The 23470-nt window shown below is 36.6% G+C and overlaps 1 protein-coding gene across 2 annotated transcripts in view; it reads right to left on the bottom strand.

Annotated features, from left to right (window-relative positions):
• The window catches only part of TAFA1 (TAFA chemokine like family member 1), a 574703-nt gene that overhangs the window by 548691 nt on the left and 2542 nt on the right, over nucleotides 1-23470 (bottom strand). The window lies entirely within an intron of this gene.

The following is a 23470-nucleotide window of genomic DNA, read 5'->3' on the forward strand; positions in this document are numbered from 1 at the left end:
CAATATTCTTTGCTATCACTGTTTTCCTAGCTTCATTATTTTCTTCTTCCAAAGTCAGCATCTACCCTTACATGCCTTTGTCTCCTGCTGTCATCAAAGCGTTTATATGCATTAATCCATGACAAATGGGTGCATTTGATCCATAACTGATTTCTCTGCCTGCCAAATAGAAACAGATACAGTTATGAAAATGAAAATAAAGAGAATTAAAAATACCTAGAAAAATGTAAAATATTATTTACTTACTAAATATGCCTTATAAAAATTTCATCTAAAGCAAACAGCAGCATCCCAAATACTGTATTGAATGATTTGATCTTTAATTCAGCAGTGGCAATTCTTAAAACTGGGAATCAGTTCACAGATTAGATTCACACCAATGAGAGAATAGAATGAAGGAGAGCAAGCAAGAACCTTAGCTGTTTTCTATGAGAAAGAGACTCAATGGAGAAAAGGGTAGCCTCAAAGTTATGCTTCATATTCATTCAAATGTGGAGGTGGGCCTCGTGACACCCATTCATTCAAAAGTCAGCTATGTGAAAACAAAACGAACAAAACTGGATGCCTGGTGTCACATTGTTTTATTTTGGTTTAGTTTCTTGCCTTCACTAACTGGATCATCCTCTTCTTTATCAATTGAGTGACTAACGTTTTGGAGCTTTATCCAAATACTGAAATAAACTAAAATATCTAAACTTGAATATCTAAAAATGGATGATTACTGTAGAGAAAATATTATTTTCTAACCACTAAGGCATTTTATGGTTGTCATGAAAGGTGTTGACCAAATGTCTCCCACTGTCTGCCTTCTGGGCACATCGTAGCTTTGCTCTGTCTGGCCCCTACCAATTGGATTGAGCCACATGACCAGGTCTGGCCAATGAGTTGGAGCAGAAGTGACATGTATAACTTCCAAGGTGAGCAAGCACTTATTGGCTAATGTTACTTTTGAGTGGAAGAAGAGTGTGCCACCTCCAAAATATACCTTTTTTTAGATATTATTTTAAGCCAGTTATTTTCAAGAAACAAAAGACAGAAAAACTTGACCTTTCTCCTTACTGCCTAAAAGAATTTAGTTAAAAGACATGGTCCAGGAAGGGAGCTATCATCATAGATTACTACAGTTTAATATGAACTAGTGTGTGATAGGCAGGGAGGAAACTAGCAAGGCCCATTGATCAAAGACCACTTTGTGTCCCAGTGTTAAAGTTGTCCCAGAAAACATTTATTTGCTTTTCATCTCCATGTAAATTGCATTCCTGCCCTTTGAAGTCCCAAACCAATACCCTCCACCTTCCTCCTTAGCTCAAGATGGCATGCCTTACCTGTCCTTGGGTCCCATATTCTCAGGGAACCCCTTTTGTAAATACATAATAAACTAGGTCATTTTCTTCTGCTAATCTATCTCATGTTAATTTGACCAGCCAGAAGAACTTAGAAGGGTAGGAAAAAATTCATTTTTCCTTCTCCCCAGTTTTGCTGAGACATCTAGAAGAAGTTCTCAGCTGGAAAACTGCTTTTCCTAAAACTACTGCAGCTGAGAGAACCTGGGTGTCTGACAATCCACCCGGTCAGCAGGTAAGGTTTTTTCATACCTTTTTAGTCTCCTGGAATGTCTATCTGCCAGAGGGAAAAAAAGAAAGTGATAACATTTTTGTCTCTTTCTAAATTTAGGTTAGCAGGAGAAAATATGAGTGAAACTAGTTTCTTGGGAAAATATGACTCTGATAAAGATTTGATTTGAATACTCTTGTTTTCTGTTGCCTTTTCCTCCTAGAGATGGTCATTATTACTTTCTATTCCAGCCATAAGATGCATAAGCATTTGACAGGCAGCTAAATAGGCTGTGGATCCAAACTTAGGAAATCCTTGTTGACAAAAAACATCTAGCCTAAGAGAAAGCTTATACGAGTTGATTTGAGCCAAACTGACAATTGCCAGGAAGCAAAATCTCAACGGATTGAAAAAATGTTCTGCAAAATGGCGGTTTGCAGCTTATTTTATACATACCATAGAATCAAAGGAGGAGGGTGAAATGAAATCCACTAATGGTAGATTAAGGGGGTGGGAGAAAGCAAAGCAGGGAAATCTCTGGGATTGGATAAAAGTAAATTAGAGAAACAGGTACTTCTTTCACATAGGTGGATACAGGATAGTTAATAGTTCACATAGAGATGTTGGTCAAGGGACAGGAATAATAATGAGGGATTCTGTACTTTCCTTCTCTGGTCCAGAAAAAGGGATTACTGACATTTCAAAGATGTCATCTTAGGTGCAAAAAGGCAATAGACAGGCTCACTTAAGATGAAGATTGACTTTATGAAGGAAGCTTCAGGCCAAAGATGTGACTTCCCTCCATAGCCCACCTTAGTTATGAATTTTTTTTTTTATGTTCATGTCATCTTATGTGGTTATTTTCAGTCCTGACCCTGTCAGATTTAACCTGTGCCCCTTTTCCATCCTCATCTTATACCTTATTATGTTCAAAGGGGAAAAAAAAACAGTGATTCTTTGAGTTTGGAACAGCTGCTGAAAGACAGGACCCTTCATCTTTCTTAGGCTAACTTCTGGAGTGAATTTTTAGGGTCAAAGGGCTGCATCATTTGTACTCTCTTGTGGACATCTCTTGATTCCCTGATAGAGCTATAAAAGGCTTATTGGTTTGAGTCACTGTTAAAATCCTACTCATTGTCAATGGCCAAATGATGGAGTCATTGAACTAGAGAAACTTCTAAACTGAAAATATTTTAGAAAGTTCCCATATAGGGAAAATGATTAAGCATTAAGACTCTTTTGAACAAGATGGAAGGACAGAAATTAGAACCAAAATCAAAGTTCACGCATACCCCTTCCTATTGGCCTTCAGACATTTGCAGATTGGTAACAAACAAACAAACAAACAAAAGAATCAGGACATTGGAAGTATAATGTTCTAGCACTTAAGAAGAAAAAAATAAGGTGAATAAACTAAATATTAACAGAAATGGAACAAAGAGGACACACAAAAGGGAGAGTTATAGGACTCATCCCCCCAGGATGAAAATCTTTAGATGATTCTTTAAACATGGGATGAATAAAAAGGACGTTGCTGGGATTAAGAGGAAAGTTTTGAGACAGCACTACCAAGAACTGATGGGCCAAAGAGGCCCTGTCTCTAACATTGAAGGGCCCCAAACAAGTCCTCCCTATTTACCCCACTTTGGAGAAATTTTAGACTGGAAGGCAGAGATTACAATGAGAAACTTAATAAGATATTTTCAAAGGCATTAATAACTCTATGATCAGAAATTTGGCAAAAGCTGGTATTTCAAAATCTACTAGGAATTTTTTAAAGCCTCATTAACAACTCCCCATGCCCTCCTGTGGGTAATGAGGAATGTAAACACAGCCCACAACTGCTTGACACTGAGCAAACCGAAGGGAAAAATGGGAAAGGAAAGCTTCTTAAAAGAGCAAGTGGCTGAAAAGTCTTCCTTGCCTAAATCTAGCTCTGCCTCTGCCACTGCATTCTTAAAAATTGTTTGTCAGGGGCAAATAAAAAATATTAAGTGTTCTCTACAAATATTAGTGATTCTGTTTGTGTTTGTGATGTCTATGCTTGTTTATCTGTATGTATGATATGATATTTTCCTACCTCCGGATGGTATTGCAAATTTGTAAAACAACACTATGTAATTGACTTAAACAAGCACTTACATAAAAATTTTCCAAACTATAGTAGAAACTAACACAAATGCTTTTCCGGCTTGTGAGATTTTAGAAAAATATTCAGTATTAAAGCTACTTTTTCTTTGTTGTTTTAATTAAAATAAGCGTGTATTTAGAATTATCAGATTTAAATATAATACTTTTATTTTATCTGGGTTTACAAAACTAAGTTCATATTATTTCTTACAAAATTTTTCAGCAGGAAAAATAGCTTGGGATAATAACTGACTTTGATAACTCATGGAATTTTCATGGGTAATCTAAACATAATTGGTAAGGATTAATAAACTAGGTAGATGTAAGTAGGATACAGAGGTATTTTTTGGGTAAACATATTTTAGCAATGATTATAAGTTATAGTATATGTACTTAAATATATTTTCCATAATAATCTCTAGATCTATCCAAAAAGACAAAGAAACTAAAACTCATAGACACAGACAATAGTTTAGTGGTTACCAGAGGGTAAGGGGGTGGGGAGGTGGTAGATGAGGGTAAGGGGGATCAAATATATGGTGATGGAAGGAGAACTGACTCTAGGTGGTGAACACATACAACATGATATACAGATGATGTGTTACAGAATTGTACACTTGAAATCTATGTAACTTTACTAACAATTGTCACCCCAATAAACTTTAATTTAAAAAAAGTTTCCAAAATCTTTTAGCAACTTAAAATCGTGAAAGTTTTACTAGTAAGTTAAATGGTAAAATGTAGTAAATATCTAGATCATTTCCAAATAAGATAAAATATTGAAATGGTGATTGCTAAGTAAGTCTAAGTTTCTCTACTTTTGACTTCTTATTATAGAGATATTAAAAGATAAATTTGAATCTGTTAATAAAAACATCTTGTGCTTTTGTTGAGGAAGAACATATTTCTAAAAATTTTGAAATATATTTGTCAATGAAAGAGCCTATGTTTCTAGAGGTTATGACATGTATGCGTGGGCTTGCCAGTCTATAGAATGCTGATTCATAATTACCTTTAGTTCTCATTAGAAATTTAGCTTTGTAAGAGTTAAAAATTCTAATTAAAATGAAAGAAAAATAATATATGTTTTCAGTAGGATGTAATGTACAGAAATACATTGTTTTGAGGAAATTTAAAAGTGGTTTGTTTTAAAATAAGCTGGTCATTACATGAACAAGATAAAAGAGTCAAACTGAATGAGATTGGGATGAATTTAATTAAATACATGAATTTAAATATCAAAAGCAAGCTGGTACAAATTAAAAATGGTTTTCCTCCTTTTTTTTAAAAAAGATAATTTTCTTGGACTATTAGTCTGCTCTTGATAAGACATTGTAGATTTTTTCTTCCTAGAAAGCAAGTGTTCTCTGTTTTATCAAAATAATTTTCTGTGTTTTATGTTGTCTTAATTAGGTCCTTGATTACTTTAAAAAAAAGAAAATTCTCAATAGTAAAAGCTAGTTTTGGTAACAATAATGTAACCTTCTGTATTTGTTTTTGAAATATTTTATTGTTACTTTGGTTAAATGGATAGTTAAGTAATGTTTCATAATGATCAGTGATCTTTTCAGTCAAGTGTCCAAACCTTTTGACATATTTTTGACAAACTTCCCAATATTCAAATTTGGAAAAGAGTCTTTCCTTGACCTGAAAATAATTTTGAGTTATTCCAGAGGGTCCCTGGAACACCTCAGAAGATTTAGTCTCTCTCCGTATAAAAGAGAATTATTAAACTAATCAGCCTTATCTGGAGTGTTGGATTTCATGGAAAGCATTATCAAATAAGTGATGACACACTTCCAGGATATATTATATGGGTAATATTATTAATATAAATATTCCAAAAACTATGAAATTTCTGAAGTTCTGATAATGTCCTGGTATAAAGTTGTCACATGTAATTCTAGTTATTTTTTTAAATGTCGTGTGTCATAAGCAAATTTCCTTGTCAATTGCATTATCTTTAACCATGGGTACTTAAGCCTTTGTCATTTATAGAGTCATTGCCTCACTCTGGGGGTTTTGCAAAGGTTTCATCTTCGGAGAGATTCACAGAGAAGACTCTGACACTTAGTATGAAATACAGGTTTCTGATAAATTTTCAGATCATACTATTTAACTAGGTAAGAAAAATTGAAGGACTCCAGCAAAAAAGCTGATGCCTCATAAAGCTGCTAACAAAAGATCAAGATAAACAAAAATTAATTATATGAAACTGAATGGACTGATAAGGATGATTATAATTTTTATGACTTTTGTTTGAAATATTACTGATTTTTTAAATCTTTTGTTTTCCAGATTTAAGGAAATTTTTTCTCTTAAGCTATCTATGAGTTAGAGAAATTGGTAAATTATACCTTTGTAAGCAGAATTGAAACATTTATCTTTTTCTCCCTCATCCCTCAAGAGTTTGAAAACTTTTAGTATGTATTCTTATTTCTCATGGCAATATAGTTATTTGCATAAGTTTAATAAAATATGTTCTCTTTGTCACAGGGCACAGTTGGAAACTGGTTACATTACCAAGGCTTTGACTGGCATGTCATGATTGAGTGAGACATACATAAACTCAGATTTCACCACACAACCTAAGGAATCAAGATTGACTTATGAAAGCCAATAAATATCTTCTTGGCAAAACAGCTTGGTACCTTGCTTACAGTGTTCCAGGCAGCTTTACCAGGTAAGTAAGGAAAGTCACCTCCTGCCAGGTTCAGGAACCTCAGGATATTTTAGGAACCTTGAGAAGAGAGGAATTCATCCAAATCTAAAGGTACTACAATCAAAGTCTGATGGCTAGCAGATTTAAAAGAGCCTATATGATCATTTGCTATTCTTGTTTTATTTATACAAATAACAAGTTAGGTTTATTAATACTACACTGTTTTACAAATCAATTAATCTTAATTTGTCTATCTTTAGTAAAAATATGGGTCATTTTAGAGAGAAAAATTATGTTTCACTATCAACTATAATATATAATTATGGATATTAAATTCTAGTTCTATTAACTTCCCTGAGATTTCTGTTATTTAGCTGTAAATTGGACTGAATCCTAAATACCTCTAGTTTCCTCAAATATTTGGCTGCAACGCTCCTACCTAACATTCCAAGTGTTCTCCCACGTTTGACTTAGAATCACTTAAAACTAAAACTGCCCTTTTCCTGAAGTCCTGCAAACTTTAGCTAGACTTGAGATAAACTTCAGAGAAATTGCCACAATATCTCAGGCTTAGACAATCGATGTTGTATAAGCCACTAAAAAAATTTCCCTGAACACCCGATGACGACATCAGAGACATTTCAAACTGCAAAAGATGCTTTGAACGTGACATCTAGATCTCTTCTCCACTGGCATCGCGCAGGACTCAGACACTGGTTTCATATTAATAATTTTCTCTAATTTTTCTTTTGCTTCCATTATAAGAAATGTCTTTTATTAAATACCTGGTTGCTTGCTTACACAACATAGGCTGAATTTGGTGTGCCCACCTGCATCACCACATCCTGAAAGGAAACATAACTGTTTAACTGAACTGACCTATGCTCAGGACTGAGTAATAGGTTCAGTGAAATATGGAGCAATCTAACTAACTTAGCTTTTGGACCGTGAAACTTCTCATTTGAAGTTTCAAAGCTGGGACTGAGGGGGGAGTAGAATTTGCCAGCCCAAAATATGCCTTTTTTTAGATATTGATTATTTCAGCTGGTTATTTTCAAGAAACAAAAGACTCATGAAAAACCTTTGACATTCCCTCTCACTGCCTAAAATAGTTTAGATAGAGGGCCTGCTCCAAGAAGGGAGATATCATCATAGATCACTACAGTGTAATATGAACTAGTGTGTGATAGACAGAGAGGAACCTAGCAAGTTCTGTTTGGTCACAGTCCACTCTGTGTTCCATTGTTTAAAATGGACAAGAAAACTTTTATTTATCACGCTTTTACTTTTCCATCTCCATGTAAATTGCCTTTCTGCCCTTTGAAATCCCAAACAACTATCCCCATTTCTCCTTAGCTCAAGATGCCATATAAGCCTTAACTACCTGATTTTTCCTTGGGTCTCATATTCTTAGGGAACCCCTGTATGTTCATATGTAATAAACTGGTCATTTCCTCCTATTACTCTGTCTCATGCTAATATGACTTTTGTCCAGCCAGAAGAACTTAGAAGGATAAAAGGAAATTAGTTTTTCTTCCTCCATACCTTTAATCTCTCTCTCTCTCTCTCTCTCTCTCTCTCTCTCTCTCTCCTCTCTCTGGGGGGGGGGCATATTTGTGTGTGTGTGTGTGTGTGTGTGTGTGTGTGTGTGTGTGTGTGTGATGACAAACAGCATTACTTCAAATAGACGCTGCTCCTAATTCTAGATTGAAGATATCATGGAACACAGCCTCCAGTCAACCTCAGTGGACAGCAGCATGAGCAAGAAATAACTTTTATTGTCTTAAGCCAGTCAGGTCTGAAGCTGATTGGTTATGATAGCATCACCTAGCCTATTCTGAAGTATACTTACTTCCATCTTAATACTGTCCATCACAACTAAAACTCATGATGCCGGCAGAGGGAAAGAATTTCAATCTTACAGTCATTGAGAACATGGGATCTGCAACCAAATTACCCCAGTTCAAATCCTGGCTTCGTTTCTTTTAGCTATAGACAATGGGCAAGTTATTTAAACTCTCTGAACTTTATTTCCCTCATCAGTAGAAAGAAGAGAACAAGGGTAGCTGCCCCACAGTGGTAAGTGTAAAGATAAATGAAATAATACAGAATTTTCAACACAGTGCCAGGCACATAGTAAGTACTTCATAAAAATCTGTATTTAATGTATATATAAATCTTAGACACAATCAAGGAGGAGAAGTGCTAAATCAATTTTCTTCCATTCTTTTATCTTGCTGTCTTCAAAGCATTTACATATATGCATTAATCTGTGACAAAGAAATGTATTTTCCCTGCTCTTCTGACCTTTTTCAGATTTTCTAATGTATCTTCCTTGCTGCCTCTAGACATTTATAATTCTGTTAATATTGCCTAGAATTCTTTGTTGCCCAAACTCCATCCCTAACACTTATTTAACCCTTCCTACTTCTTTGTTATTTGAAATATTTTTTGGAAGCCTTGACCCAGATCTTAGACCATTACCTCCACTGAAAAAAAAACAAAAACAAAAACAAAAACCCTCCTAGGAAGGAAAGGCCATGGACAGATGGTCTTGGAGCTCCTCAAGGGGCATAATAGAAAGACCAGGATGTCTGTCTTGGCAGGAACCCCACTGTATTTACCTAACACTGGATATAAGATTATAAACACTATCTGAAGCTTCTACTTTCAAATATTCCAATGACAACTTTCTTGAATTAGCATTTTTTACATTGCTTTCTGTCGGTGAATATTACTGTACCCGTAGAATGTTATATCAGATCTTATGCATACAAACGTACATCAATAGGTCCTTCTGCTTACAATAATAATAAACTACCCTTACTTGTTTTCAACAATTTAATTAAATACAATTAACTCGAGTTTGATTTGGCAACCTATTAATGTCACAATTGAATATAAACAGACTGATGAAAAGATTATAATTAATAAATCCTTTACACTACTGCAAAATTACTCCAATGCTCTGCTTGCCAGAAATACATAATAACATTTTTGAAGTATGTTAATGAGGACAGAAAACACAGATAATAAAGTTCTATCAAATAACTTGGCAAGGCTTCTATAAAGCTCTGACCTCTTCAGTAGAGAGCTCTCACCTGTTGGGTATGGTTCTTAACAGACTCTGAAACATTAATTGCAAATTATTCATCATATTTAATATCTTAAATCCATACTTCTAACTGCATAGGCTATTCTCTCATGCTAACACAAATTCCTTAAAGACATAAAACGTAAGAAACTGACCATTGGCACTTATTTATTCATTTATGTATTTATTTTTTTAGCTAAGGCTCAAAATATTAGACATCATGATACTTAGGCAACTCTTAAAAATACACAAATATATCATTTTGTATTCGGAGTAGAAAATATGGGATACACATAAGAGTACACAAAAAGGATACCCTGGATGAAACCCATGACATTTAGGTACTAATGTGTTTACCTGTATATACCTGGGTTTCTTCCTTCAGTAGTTGGGTCCTATGATAAAAAGGTAATAGGTAATTTTAAGGACAACACAATTAATGAAAAGAAAAAAAAAGAAAACACCTGAGGAAGTATGGATAAATGGGATAAGATTTCAGTTGAATAATAGCTCTTTTAATAGAGTTATAATAGACTTACAATTCATTCTGAGAATCACAAAGCACCAATGCTGACTTTTGGACTATTTTCCATGAATGAGTTATTGGCCAGATGTTTAAATTAATTAACCAAACTTCCCTCTTATTTGGGATCATACAGACTCCACGAAGCTTACTGATTAGAGCACCTTCCTCAGTAATTACAAACAGAACATGCTGTTGGAAGGAAGGATATTGTAAGTATTGACCGTTCATATTGACTTAGAACTCAAGGCCAACCATTAACGGATTCTAGAGTAGAGATAAGCCATCAAATCTCTCTCTCTTGTCTATGCTGAGTACATGGAAAATTATCAGAAAACTCAGATGTGACCATAAAGTGAAAGCAAGTCCTAATTGTGAAATCTCTATGTGCTTCCTTTTTTATATAGTAAAATAGTATGTGTGGATGTGTTGGAACTAAGCAGTCCCTCTATACCATCTTTGCTTTGACACTCGTATGTTTACCTAACAAAATAACAAGACGTCTCATGCTGGACAATTACTCTATGGCAGATGTAGAATAGACATCACCATTATTTCTTACTTAAGCCTGGAAAGTGGGGATTTATAAACAGGCACCCCCATTTTATGCAGAAAAGCAGAAAAAGTGACACTGCCTTGCTCACACTTAGAGCTAATAAATAATGTGATAATAATAGAGCCAGAATATGAGTTCCTGGTTTTTCTAGTACACCAACCTACTCCTATCCCTGCAGCTACTTGGCCAAGAGTCACTAGTGACAAGGAAAGTTAGGTCAGGTAAAAATCTTGCAAGCAAGTCAACCCTTTACCTAAGTCCCAAAGATGTACATACATACTACACATATGACACGGACTTACCCTGTTCCAGGAATCCAAGTACTTTACATGTATTAATTTGATTAATCATTTAAATCATTATTTTTAAATTAATAACATGGTCCACGTTGAGGTGGGAAATCAGTTACATAAAAGAACTGCCTAGGTCAAGAATGGATAATATGTTTCATCTCAAAATTAAACCAGTAAGTTCATGTAAGGTCGTTTGCATAGGTATATGACATAGTAGGTGCTGGATAATGGTGGTTCTGAGGGTGGTTGTTATTTTTGAAATCATTCCTATCTCCTTTAATAACTCAATGATTAAAGCACTGCTTAGAAGGATTCAGAGATTAAATCTGGATTCAAATACAAAGAGTATCATAATTGATTAGCAATGTCTGAAAAGGCATAATCATAAGAGTGCACTATGTGTCAGAAATTTGCCATCACTGGGCCATGTAGATATTTTGGAAGAGGGAAAAATATTTGTTTTGATGATGAGAGGGAATTTGAAAAGGAAACTGCAGGTCTGATTATTTAAGCAATTTCTACCTAACATGTCATTGGGCTATGAGTGTAGCTAGTTTTGTTTGAAAGACAGCAAATTCCATATTTTAGCAAGAAGACACTGCTGCAAATGATCAAACCACTTACTGAAAAGGTCAGCCCACTTTACAATATTATGGATAATTTATAAAGTCTCAATATGATACGTGCCAAAAATTTTTATCAAAAACTTAAATTGCCATTACAGAGAGTTTTCTTCCAGTGTGAATGATTCATAACTTTATTTTAAGTAAAACAGAAAATCTACACTAACACTGAGTCTAAGAAATGTAGATTTATCCTATGCTGTTACTTCTCTGCATCAAAAGGTTCTCCAAAGCCTAAAAAAATTTATTGGGAGACAATAGCCTATTAAAAAAAAACAAACTGAAAATGAGATGCTGTTAACCCAATAAGAAAAGAAAGCATGCTCTCAGCCAAGCCTGTTGGCACAGCAAAATTAAGACTAAAGCATTACTCAGTTCAACTTCACTAGCTATTAGGGAAATGCAAATCAAAAGCACAATGACATACCACCTCACACCTATTAGAGTAACTATTATCAATAAGATAATAACAAGTGTTGGAGAAAAAGGAACCCTCATAAGCTGTTGATGGGAATGTAAATTGGTATAGCCAGTATAGAACACAGTATGGATGTTCATCAAAAAATCAAGAATAGAATTACCATATGACCCAGCAATCCCTCTTCTGGATATCTACCCCGAAAATCTGAGAACATTTATCTATAAAGCTATATGTATCCCTGTGTTCATTGTAGCATTATTCATGGTGACCAAGACATGGAAACAACCAAGTGTCCTCTGATAGATGATTGGATAACAGAGAAGAGAGACATATATACAATGGAATACTACTCTGCCATAAGATGAAATACTGCCATTTGCAACAACATGGATGGATCTTGAAATTATCATACTAAGTGACATAAGTCAGATAGAAAATGTCAAGAATCATATGACTTCACTGATATGCAAGATATAAAATTGAAAGCAACACATGAACAAGACAAAGAAACAAAAACTCATAAACACAGACAACAGTTTAATGGTTACCAGAAGGTAAGTGGGGAGAAGGATGGTAGAGGAGGGCAAAGGGGGTCAAATATATGGTGATGGAAGGAGAATTCATTCTGGGTGGTAAACATACAATATATAGATGATGTATCATACAATTATACACTTGAAATCTGTATAATTTTACTAACCAATGTCACCTTAATAAATTGAATTAAAAATAAATAAAATAAAGAGTATGACATATTTTCTCCTTTATCACACAACGGTAACAATAATTCAAAAGTGAGAAATTACTCATGGGACTCAGAGAGTATGACCAGAGTGTTGTTGCTGCATTTTTGTTAATTAACTGAATTATTTCCATAGAAACTCTAATTATATACTGGGGCTCTTTCCTTCCACCTGTGGTCCTCAATGTAAATTAGTTTACAAAACAGTAACATGGGAAAAAATATCCTGCTTTCCCTTTAAGTGGAATAATATAAAGTTTCTCTAGTTTAGAGCTTACAGCTATCCAGGTCCACCACCAACGAACCTTATTCCCCTTACCTGCCTCTAAGTCTTTACTTCTTCTGTTCCCTTTGGTTGAATAGGCCACCCTTGATTCTTTTTACTAGTTCACTTTCTATCCAGTACCCATAGCCCAACACAAAATCACCATCTTCCTGAGGATTTCCCAAATCTTCTCTCTTTAGAATGAATTGTTTCCTACTTTGTGATCACGAAGCACCCTGTTGGGTTAGAGCTCACATCACAAGCCACTTGGCATCTTAGACAGAGTTAGAGAAGACTAGGGAAAAGAATTAAAAATTTCTGGAAGAAATGAAAAGAAAATTTTGCAATTCTCAGAAGTTGACAGAACTGCCTAAAGCTACACTATCTTAAATAGTAGTTACTGGACATATGTTGCTATGTAAATTTAAATTCGATTTAATTGCAATTTGGTTCATTTTCTTATTTTTTTTAAATAAAGTGTTTTATGTCATGCAGTTTTTGGATAGGAGAGAGAGATTCTGGAGAAATTCAGTCAATTAACTGACCTCAGGGATGGTCAAAGACTCTCAACTTGCATGCCAGTGTCAATCAGTTAATTGGTGGTACCTGGAGAAGGACTGAGACAGATTATGAAATCATATCTAGGCTCTGTGGGAACAATCACTGTGATTGATTACCTAGGCCTCTGACAGAAGGCAGGGGATTGGCAGCATGTACACCATAAATCTGCTTTTACTTCTGAACAATCCTGGGAGTAACTGTCAAAATGTTTCCTACAAGTGTTCGCCCAGTGACCTAGCTTCTCAAGCACATGTCCGGTACGTGGCATCTTACATTTTCATCAGATAAAGAGATATAAGGAGCTACAAAGACAATTGAACTTAAGACCTCATCTGGAAAGGCTTCCAATAGCATGCTCTCCTGTCTTATATTTTAGCATTTGATTTCAGAAAAATGGCTTATTATTATTATTATTATATTGCTGTGTCACATATTTTTTCAATTCATAGTTCTATGAAGGGTTGGTCTCTAGTTTACAATTCCGTCATAGAACACTCATGTTCAAACCTTCTTTACTACACCACATTGAGGAAGTGAAATATCCAATTCTTACCTGTTTCTACTTCCCAATAGAAAAATACTTAGGTAATAAATACTTGGAAGGGTACATTTATGAATCACTAATTATGTTTATTAACATATTCACGTTTTATAAAATGTGCCCTATGGACATAAAGATAAACCAAACATGTGTCCTACCTTGAGGCTTACATTGCATAGGTTCACTGGCAGTACACCATGAAAGGTAAATGTTTTGAATCCATTCAGGATATCGAGGCAGCCACAACAACATAACTAAAGACACTCATGAAAGAGGACTTCCAGAACTGCCTCAGAAAATGGAAAGAACGATGGGATAATTGTGTTCAAAGAGAGGGGGAGTGTTTTGAGGGGGATTAATGGTGATGTATCTTTTACCGTAATGATTTTTTTTATTTAAATATTCACTGAATTTTTTGATCACACCTCATATAATTGATGTCACTATACAAGTGTCAACATACAAATAAATTTGAGTGATTTATATGTACATGTTTTACAACAAGGATATAGATGACCAGTTTCTGAACCACAATTCATTTCTGAATGTCTTAAAGTCCAGTCTTGACCAAATTTAAAATCCAAAATATGCAAAATGCATCATTACAGACTATAGGGTTAACGAAACAGCCCACAGCAAACTTAATTGATAATGATAAAACTAAACCAACACTAATGTATAATTTAAAAGCAAGGACCACAGCAACTGAAAATCACTAACAACCCAAACAACACTCATGATAAACTGATAACAAATTATCTTTCCCCAAATTACATGAATTGTAATTATTTGCATGCAGGCGCTTTGCAATGTTTTCAAGAGCTGGCGGCAGTTTTCTTTGTAGAATACTGAATGAAGGAAGCTCAGTGAGCCTTAGCTACATGTCATTCCTAGTAGAATCTTAACTCAATTGGTGTACTAATAAGTAGCCTATATCCATACACAAAATGAATACACATGAAATTTTAAATAATTTGCTCAAAAGAACAACAAAAAGCCTTGGGTTTTAAGATAAATTTACAACCTACTAGTGGACTTTAGACTTGAGTTTGAGAATGTTAATAAAGTATTAAATGAAGGCATCACTATGCTGCCCGATGCGTCCCTCTGTTTTATTACATTTGCAGATTACTATTTCTCCTAAACCCTACTTACAGGAAAATTAATTGACTTTTGGCTAAGATTCAAATGAAACTTCTGTTTAGGCCATTGGCTTCATTACATAAATGCTCACTGTCTATCAGACCCCAGTGCTACCATGTAGCATTATGCGACAGGCTCAAAGACACAGTGTTTTAGCATGTTGGGGCTAACTCAGGCTAAGACTAAACCGTGGGCATAATTCTAACACAGACCAAGGAAGATATGCATAGAAACCCCCCGTGACACCACTGCTGTCACCTCTCTCCACCCTACTTGCATAAAAGGACTTGATAAATTCCTTAGGAATCATAAAATGTGGGAGCTGGAAATAATCTTGTCTGAGGTCACACACAGACAGTCGGCAGGTGGGATACAGCCCTGAGTCAAATTTGCTTGTCCCATCTGACATTTCAAAGGTAAGGACATTACACATAAACTTCTAGGTATCTGGCTTTCTTTAAGCTATCAGATGTTCTGGTCACATTGAACCCATCTCAGGTGTAGCCTAGGATATGCTGTGGCCTGTAGATGTGCATATGCTTGTTAGTTGCCACAGTTTTCAGTATTTTGTGATATCTGTACCCTTGGCTGGTCCAATCAATTTTGTTCACTGCCTGGTCTATGAAGGTATTTATATAGTTCAGCTGTGAAATCATCCATGAAGTTTTCAGATAGTTTTAGCAGACGGCTTTTTTAAATACACAAAGGTGATTTTGTACTGAATCTTGCTCTATCAAATGGGTAAAATCAATGAATCAGTTCCTTGGGCAGCCTATAGCCTCACTATCTGGCAGAACAGCCTTACTGTTTGTGGAATGCGTGGCTCACCTCCTGAGGCTGCTAGGTGCCCTGTGAAAATCATTGATTCCTTCCCACCCTCTCCTCTGGAGCCTTGCAACTGACACCTTATGTGAGACCCTGAGAGCTCCAGCTTCATACTGCTACACTGCTGCTCTTCCCTCATTACCAATAGATATTAAAAAAAAAAAAAGGCTTAATGTGCTGCTTCCCTTTCTGTGTAGTCATTTTTAGAGTGTACAAAATTGTTGCTAGTGGATCAGAAAATAATTTTTGGATACTTACACACTATTTATTCAGTATGACCTGCTGGCCTGCTGACCTTAATCCAAGATACACTGTCAGTTTCAAGAGCACTTAAGTGCTTTGTCCCCCACGGAGTAGTAGGTGTGGTACCTCATCTAAATTTGGGAGCTGGCATTCTGCCTTCACGTCAAAGCGTATGACTCAATCGGTCCATTCTTCATCCACGCAAAGGGGAAATCAGAAAATCCTTAGGATGCATACAGACTCAGTGAGCTTGGATTTATTCCTGGGTAAAATGGATGTATGCCTAGAAAATTTGATCTAATAATGGTGTAGTAAAAGTGAATACAGGTAATTGCATTAGCAGAACAACGGCATTGGCTAAGGATATAGGAGGTCTTCCTCCCTTCTACACTCAGGGTGAGGACTGGTTTAACTCCTTCCCTGCAGGGAGGAAGAATCAACTTACTGAACCGGCAGATGCCTCAGAGCATCTGTCCATCTTCTGAGAGAAAATAACTGTGATGATACAATTTCCCTTTTCTGTCTCTGAACCTTTATTATATAAAGACAGGGAAGTAGAAACAGTGGGCCAAGAGGTTCCCTAAGTGCTTTGAGGACCTCATCTTTGGAGAATTCAATTAGTTTATACAAATTGTTAAAATGATTCTTCTTCTCTTTACCCCAAAGAAAGGAAAATGTGCTTGTCTGGTGTTATTTTCTCGCTGCTACAAAGATGAAGTCAATTTTCCTCTTGATAGCAAAAGATTTGAAAGCAAAAGGCCTTTCCTTACTTGCTAAGTAAATTTTCTCTTCAGTCCCTCAAGACCACACTTATAATACTTCTAAATCTCTAGGGAAAAAAAAAAAATCATGCCCTGACTGAAAACCCTAGGCATTTAATTTTTTTGCTACATTTGTAGGTATATTCTTTGGATTATTTCGATTAATGGGTTAACTGTCAAATAATGAATAAAGTCAAATACCCACTCAAAGATATTACACAGAGCATACATAAATGCACACATTATACTTACAATTCATTGTATCTCCTAATTATAAATGCGCAAACACATACATATGCACCTATCCCATACACACACCAGCACTCACACACAAATAGTAACAAATACAGGAGAGAATAAGAGTCCACCAGAACAGCCATTATTTCTTTCCTTAATAATCTCACACATATTTTCTGAGACCCTATTATATGTCAAGTTCCTCACTAGAAGTGAGAGATAAAAAGATGACTAGCACAGGATTCCAGAATTATCTTGGCCCACACATCTCAATGCATGTGGTATGAATAGGCACTGGTGATGCTGACCAAATGAAAAATGTTTGGAAATTTAAGTTAAACACAACCAGGTTTCCTATCTGCAAATCTTTCCAAAACTTTCATACACTTAACATGCATTGCAAATCTCCAAGAGGAGAACATACCACGCAGTGAATGTTATTCCAAAAGCTTTTTTCCAAGGAGTATCTTGAGGGGACAGTACTTTGTGAACTGGGAAATGCTAGCCTAGATATTTTGTTCAATATTGAAGGTGCTTAGAAAAAAAAGGGCTTCATGATATTTTCCTACCTATGTCTCCTTCTTGTTCCTTAAATTGGAAACATTTGTTTGATGTATTTCTAATTTTACCATAAAATACCCTGTAGGTAATATCATAAGCTTTTTATTATAAACAATATATACTCACACTAGAAATGACTCAAAAACACTAACACTATATAAAGAATGTCTATAGCCTTCCTGACATTTTTATGTATGTGCAAATATTTTTCCCCCAAAATTACTTTGAATCTGAGTATTCTGTTTCTTGTTTTCTTCACTCAACAGTATATGATGAGCATGTTTGCACACAAGTACATATAAACATATCTCATCCATTGGAAAAGCTATATTGAATTCCATTTTGTAAATGTACCATAATTTGTTTTACCAATCCCCTTTTGATGGAGATGAAATCCCCCTCTAATTTTTTTGTTATCAAAATCATTGTTGCACAGTGTTTTAAAGAGTTCAAGTTGCCATAAATGAACTTTAAGAAATTAACAAGTGAAGGCTAATGTTCATTTGTGCAACTTCTAAACATTTGTTTATACTGTGATAAAATATCTATTTTCCTTAGCCACAAATTGAGGCTATAGGGTCGAGTGCATATAAATAACAATATATAGCACTGTAATAATTCTCTTACAAGTTCAAGAGACAGACAGAAAATATTTATTTGTACCTCTACTTGGTTTTAACACTTGAGTGTTATCAAATGTTCCTAGCTATACTCTGACTCTGGAATGAGGTCAATATCATCAGTCAGATGATCCATGGATTATCACTAGCATCAGTTTACACCGAATTACAACCTGTCTGCTCTAATCCTTACACCAATTCACTACACTTAGCCTACACTTAACCTAGTACTAGTATGCATTCTTAAGAAGCCAATATGCAACCACTATTGTTCTCACTGTGTAGCTTATATTACAATTACGAACAATTCTTTTCTGTAATGTACCTTGGCATTCTGATGCACATGCCTGCAGCAGCTTTCAATAAAGTAATACTGAACAATAAGGTAAAAATAAGTATAAAGCACGCAAGAATGCTTTTTAGTATTTTAATAAAACAACACTTTAAAATGGAGGGTGATGTTCAGTATGTAATAATTTACGTCATGAATGAATACCTGTAAATATACAGTTTGCTTAATACAGCTTTAAATCAGGCCAAGTGTAAGTTACACAGATGATTCTATTCAGAGTAATCTTTTCATATATAATTTCCATACATCCATCAATAAAATAGCAGTGACTCCAGAATAAATGATTCATTAGGCACTATAACTCTTGTCTCTTGTAATTTATCTATATAATTTTAAATTACTAGAGAATCTCAAGGATCTTCTCCTAAAGTATTTTGAAATGATCCATATTTTATTATGTTTCAAGAACAACCCCTCACATACATCCTCACACACCCACACACTTGAAATTAAGTAACCATTAAAATTGCTGTCATAATTCATATATCCACAAGGGGAAAAAAACTAATCCTAAATTAGAAAGTTACATTTAGCAAACCATTCATCCTTTTTTACCTGTTACACAACTGGTGCTTATAAAGAGTTGAACCTGTCTATTTGAATTACCTGAAACGGTGAAACACCACTTTTGAGTTTTCATTGTTTAGTCTGCCTTTTTTAAATTAATTGCCCTCCTAGTAGCTGTGTTGTGCATATTTTTAAAAGGCATGAATGTTCTTCAAATTGTTATAGTAATTTTCTACATCATTCCCAAAATAAAAACTTGATTTAGCCAAATATTAAAATTATTGAAATTACAAATCTGTTAATCTATAGCACATTTTACTCATTTGTGCAATTTTGAAATTCACTTCTATTTGATTGACTTTTAATCTTCCCTAACTAGTGACTAACTGAAAATAAATGGTGCGTTCCTAATACTGTAAATATGAAAAATAGGAAGTACTTAGGGACTGCAGGGGAATACATTAAAATCAATCAGTTTTCTAGTTAACATATTCTCATTCTGTTTGTGTACAAAACCCACTACACTGACAAGACATCACAAATTCATGGTCTCACAAAAACATTGTCCTGATTTCATGTTTTGACAGAAGAAATTGGCCCAAATCTCTAACATTTCCTCTGAAGGACTCGGGCTGGCTGGTGCCGTTCAGGTGCTGCACAATCTGAACGAGGGGAACATCACATCAAATTCCACTCATCTGTCAGTGTAGTGGATTATTTCTTGAGAGACTGAAATTGGCTGCTGGGAGCAGAGCACCATCCATCTTACCGGGTAGGGCATGGTGAAGTTGCCTGTAAGAGGCTGATGAGAGGAGCCAGCAGTTCCTAAGCAGGTGAGGAGACAGCTGGAAAGCCTTTACTCGCCCTCTATTCAGGGCTCTGAGTGAAAGATCTGTCATTTTGCACATTTCCTGGGTACTTGGTATGCACAGGGTGTCTGTCTGCTCCTGCTTTATGAAAGAGGTGATTTTTTCAAGCTTAGGCAAATGTGGCAAAGCTCAGGGTCTGCTGGTGTCTCATTTTTTCTCATCATGTCACTTATTTTAACTGATTTGAGAAAATGAGATTACGTTTTTCTTTTTTGCTCATTTATCCAGCTATTTATTTATTTATTTGCTCATTTAGGGGTGGATTGTCACAGATAACTGGCCCTGATTTCCCTCTTGTTTTCATACACATTTCATTAGCATCCCTAAAGATTTAAGACCCACAAAAAGAAACATCCCAACTCTCATCACCAAAAGCATATATTTACTCTTAAAATCAAAACAGAAGACTGTACCAAAGAAGATTCTATTTCTGACTAAAAGTATTAGAATATTGCTATTTCCAAGATCTATTGCTTTAATCTTTACAGCAATTCTTGAAAACCCAAGGAAGTTGAATAACCATATTATATACATTGGACTTTCAGTTTAATATAATTTTAATCTTTCTGTATCTAGAAATGAGTATTTATAGTTTCTCTATTTCATCAATGAAGCTGAAATGAGTCTCAAATACATAAGCACTTGGGATTGAAATTGGTCTCCGTACTGCAGTTTCTTGGGGTATGTGACATACCAATTGACTATGAATTGGTGATAATAAGCAATTTCTAAGAATAGACAATGGAAAAAACAAAGACTGTGTTTAATTTCATTCAAAACCTAATGATGTGTTTCTCAGTTTAAAATTATAATATTTTGATAATAAGCATCAAACAGACATGACATGAGTTTACTTATTGCAAACAGCATAGCCATGACCCCACACCAAAAAAAGCTCATCTATTATCTGATTAATGGAGACAATCTGTGAAAGCTCATTGCAAAGTGTACTGTTTTTCATGACTATCTGTATAGAGAGTAAAATAAAACACACAGCATTTGGTGGTATATTCTAGCCAGCTACCACATAGTTAAAAAGCAACAACAAGAGTATATACTAGGTTGTTGTCCTGATTATGTGGATGGACGATCAGCTGTGTGAACAGCAAAATTTCACTCTTTCAACATCTCTCACACACACATTTTTAGTCTATTAAACTGGGGATGGTGTCAGTAATTCCTGATATTTATAAAGAGCTTTACAGTTTACAAAGCATTTTCAAGATTGTCATTTATACCCCTACAACATCCGTAAAGGAGCAACTGAACTCAGAGAAGAAAAGTGACTTGTTCAAGGTCATGCCATTACGTTAAGTGACAGATGCTGGCTAGTCCTGAGCTCTGCTGTCACCTCGTGCCACCTCTCACCAGTTCTGCTATGGCTACCTCCTTTCATACTGGGTTTGCAGTTCAAATGATTCCATGGATTGACATAACTTGAAAGTTTTCACAAATTGTGCCAAAGGTCTGGCGCTTCCTCAAAGAGGCTTCTTGGCACAACTACTCTGTGCACTGAGAGACATCACTGTATATGTTTCCTCCTTGGGAGACAGACTCAGGAGGTGAGATCAGACCAGCCTGACCTCCAACAGGCAGTTATGGGCTGTGTGGTTTCAGACAAGTCACCCTGTGCCTCGGAACTTCAGTCTCTTGGGAGGGTCGTGGGAGAGAGGAGATCACACCTCCTTGTAGAAGGATCAAGCCAGATAATGGGAATTAACCTTGAGAGCGCGACTACAATACTCACAACAGTTGTTTTGTTATGTAGTCTTATTTTTAAGTGTTACAGTGAATGCAGATTTCCCGTGCTACTTGTGGGGCTTTGTAACGAGTCCAAGACATTTTTGCCAGAACAGATTGGCGATCAACTAACCGGCGGTAACGTGAGGCTCCAAAACCCACGTTTGTTTTCCCTCCACCTGGGCACTGAAGCCTCGGAGTCTGGCGGTGTCCCCTCCAGGCTCAGGACACACACCGCAAAAATACAAGCGCACAGCATCGGCAGCGCACTTTCCACGCCCACCTGCAGGGGCACCAGCGTCCCCTCGCCTAGCCTCCTCCGGTCACCGAGGGGGGGATAAGAGTGGCTGGGGCCCTGAGGCCGCCCTCTGGTCCCAGCCGGGAGCTCCGGTCGCCCCCCACGCCCCCTCCCGGGGAGACCTGGGCTCTGGCAAAAGAACAGGCGAGCTCCCTGGCAGCCTGGTGCAGGCGCGCGGGAGGCCCCCGGATTGCACGACGCGCTTCGGTCCTGCGCTCAGCCTGAAGCGGAGCCCGGAGACGTTGCTGGAGGACGGTGCAGACGAGCCCAGGATCAGTGCCCAGGCCGCTGCAGAGCCCGGGAAAGGCAAAGGCATGGACGCTGGACCTGGCGGCGGGAGCAAGCCGGGCAGGAGGGAGGAGGCCGGGAAGGGATTTGGAGACAGGGTGGGAGGCTGCGGGCACCTGAAAACTGCGGAGCAGAATCCTGGGCGCGCAACTGGTCCCCGGGCCCACACGTGGTGACCGGTGCAGGGGGGCTGAGGACAGCAGGGTGAGGTAAATGGAGGCAGAGGCGGAAGCTAAGCAGAAAACGGAAGGAAATCTTTCCGAGAACCAGGGCGGGTAAGGACAGTCAAGCTGGGGGACAGTAATGAGAAAGCTGGAGAGGCAAAGAAGGAGAGAAAAATCCAGATTGAAGAGTGAGGCCATGAAAGGGTAGGAAATTAATTTTGAACAGAAAAACCAAGAAAGCATAGTGCATCTGGAACTCAAAATTCAATATTGGGGTGGGGGGGAAGGAAAACGAAAAAAGAAAAACAGACTAAAGGGAACTTGTCCCTGAAACTGTGGAGAGAGAGAAAAAAAAAACAAAAACCCACGGAGCATACTGGAGGAACAGAAAGTGAAGAAAGGGAGAAAGGAAAGGAGACAAATTAAACCAGACAAGAAATAGTAAGTTACTTTTTAATTTCTTTGTCGTTGACAAACTACTTCCAAAGTCAGTTTGGGCACGAACATTCCCACAGAATCCTTAGCCACATACACACAGAGATTATAGTATCAGTGCTAGATTAAAATGCATCCCAAGAATATGCACACAGTATTTAATCAGTTGCAAAGATCATATTTTGCATCCACCAAACATCCTCAAGTCTTGACAATTATCCCACCTTTTACAGAATACTTCACTTTGGGCCAAAGTATTCAAAAGCAAAAGATTTCTATTTTTTAAATGTGGAAGGGTGTGGGAGGACTCTTTTAGAAAACCCTCTTTTCTGAGCAGTTAATAGAAATACCGCCAAATCATGTTAGTAACCCCCAGCCCCCAAAGCATCCTGCCAACAGTAAGTCTTGGAATTCAGAACTGCCCACACTAAAGCACTTTCTGTCACTTGCCTTCAACCATCT

Source organism: Rhinolophus hipposideros (genome assembly GCF_964194185.1).
Source record: "Rhinolophus hipposideros genome assembly, chromosome: 14".
In the NCBI taxonomy this organism is placed as follows: domain Eukaryota; kingdom Metazoa; phylum Chordata; class Mammalia; order Chiroptera; family Rhinolophidae; genus Rhinolophus; species Rhinolophus hipposideros.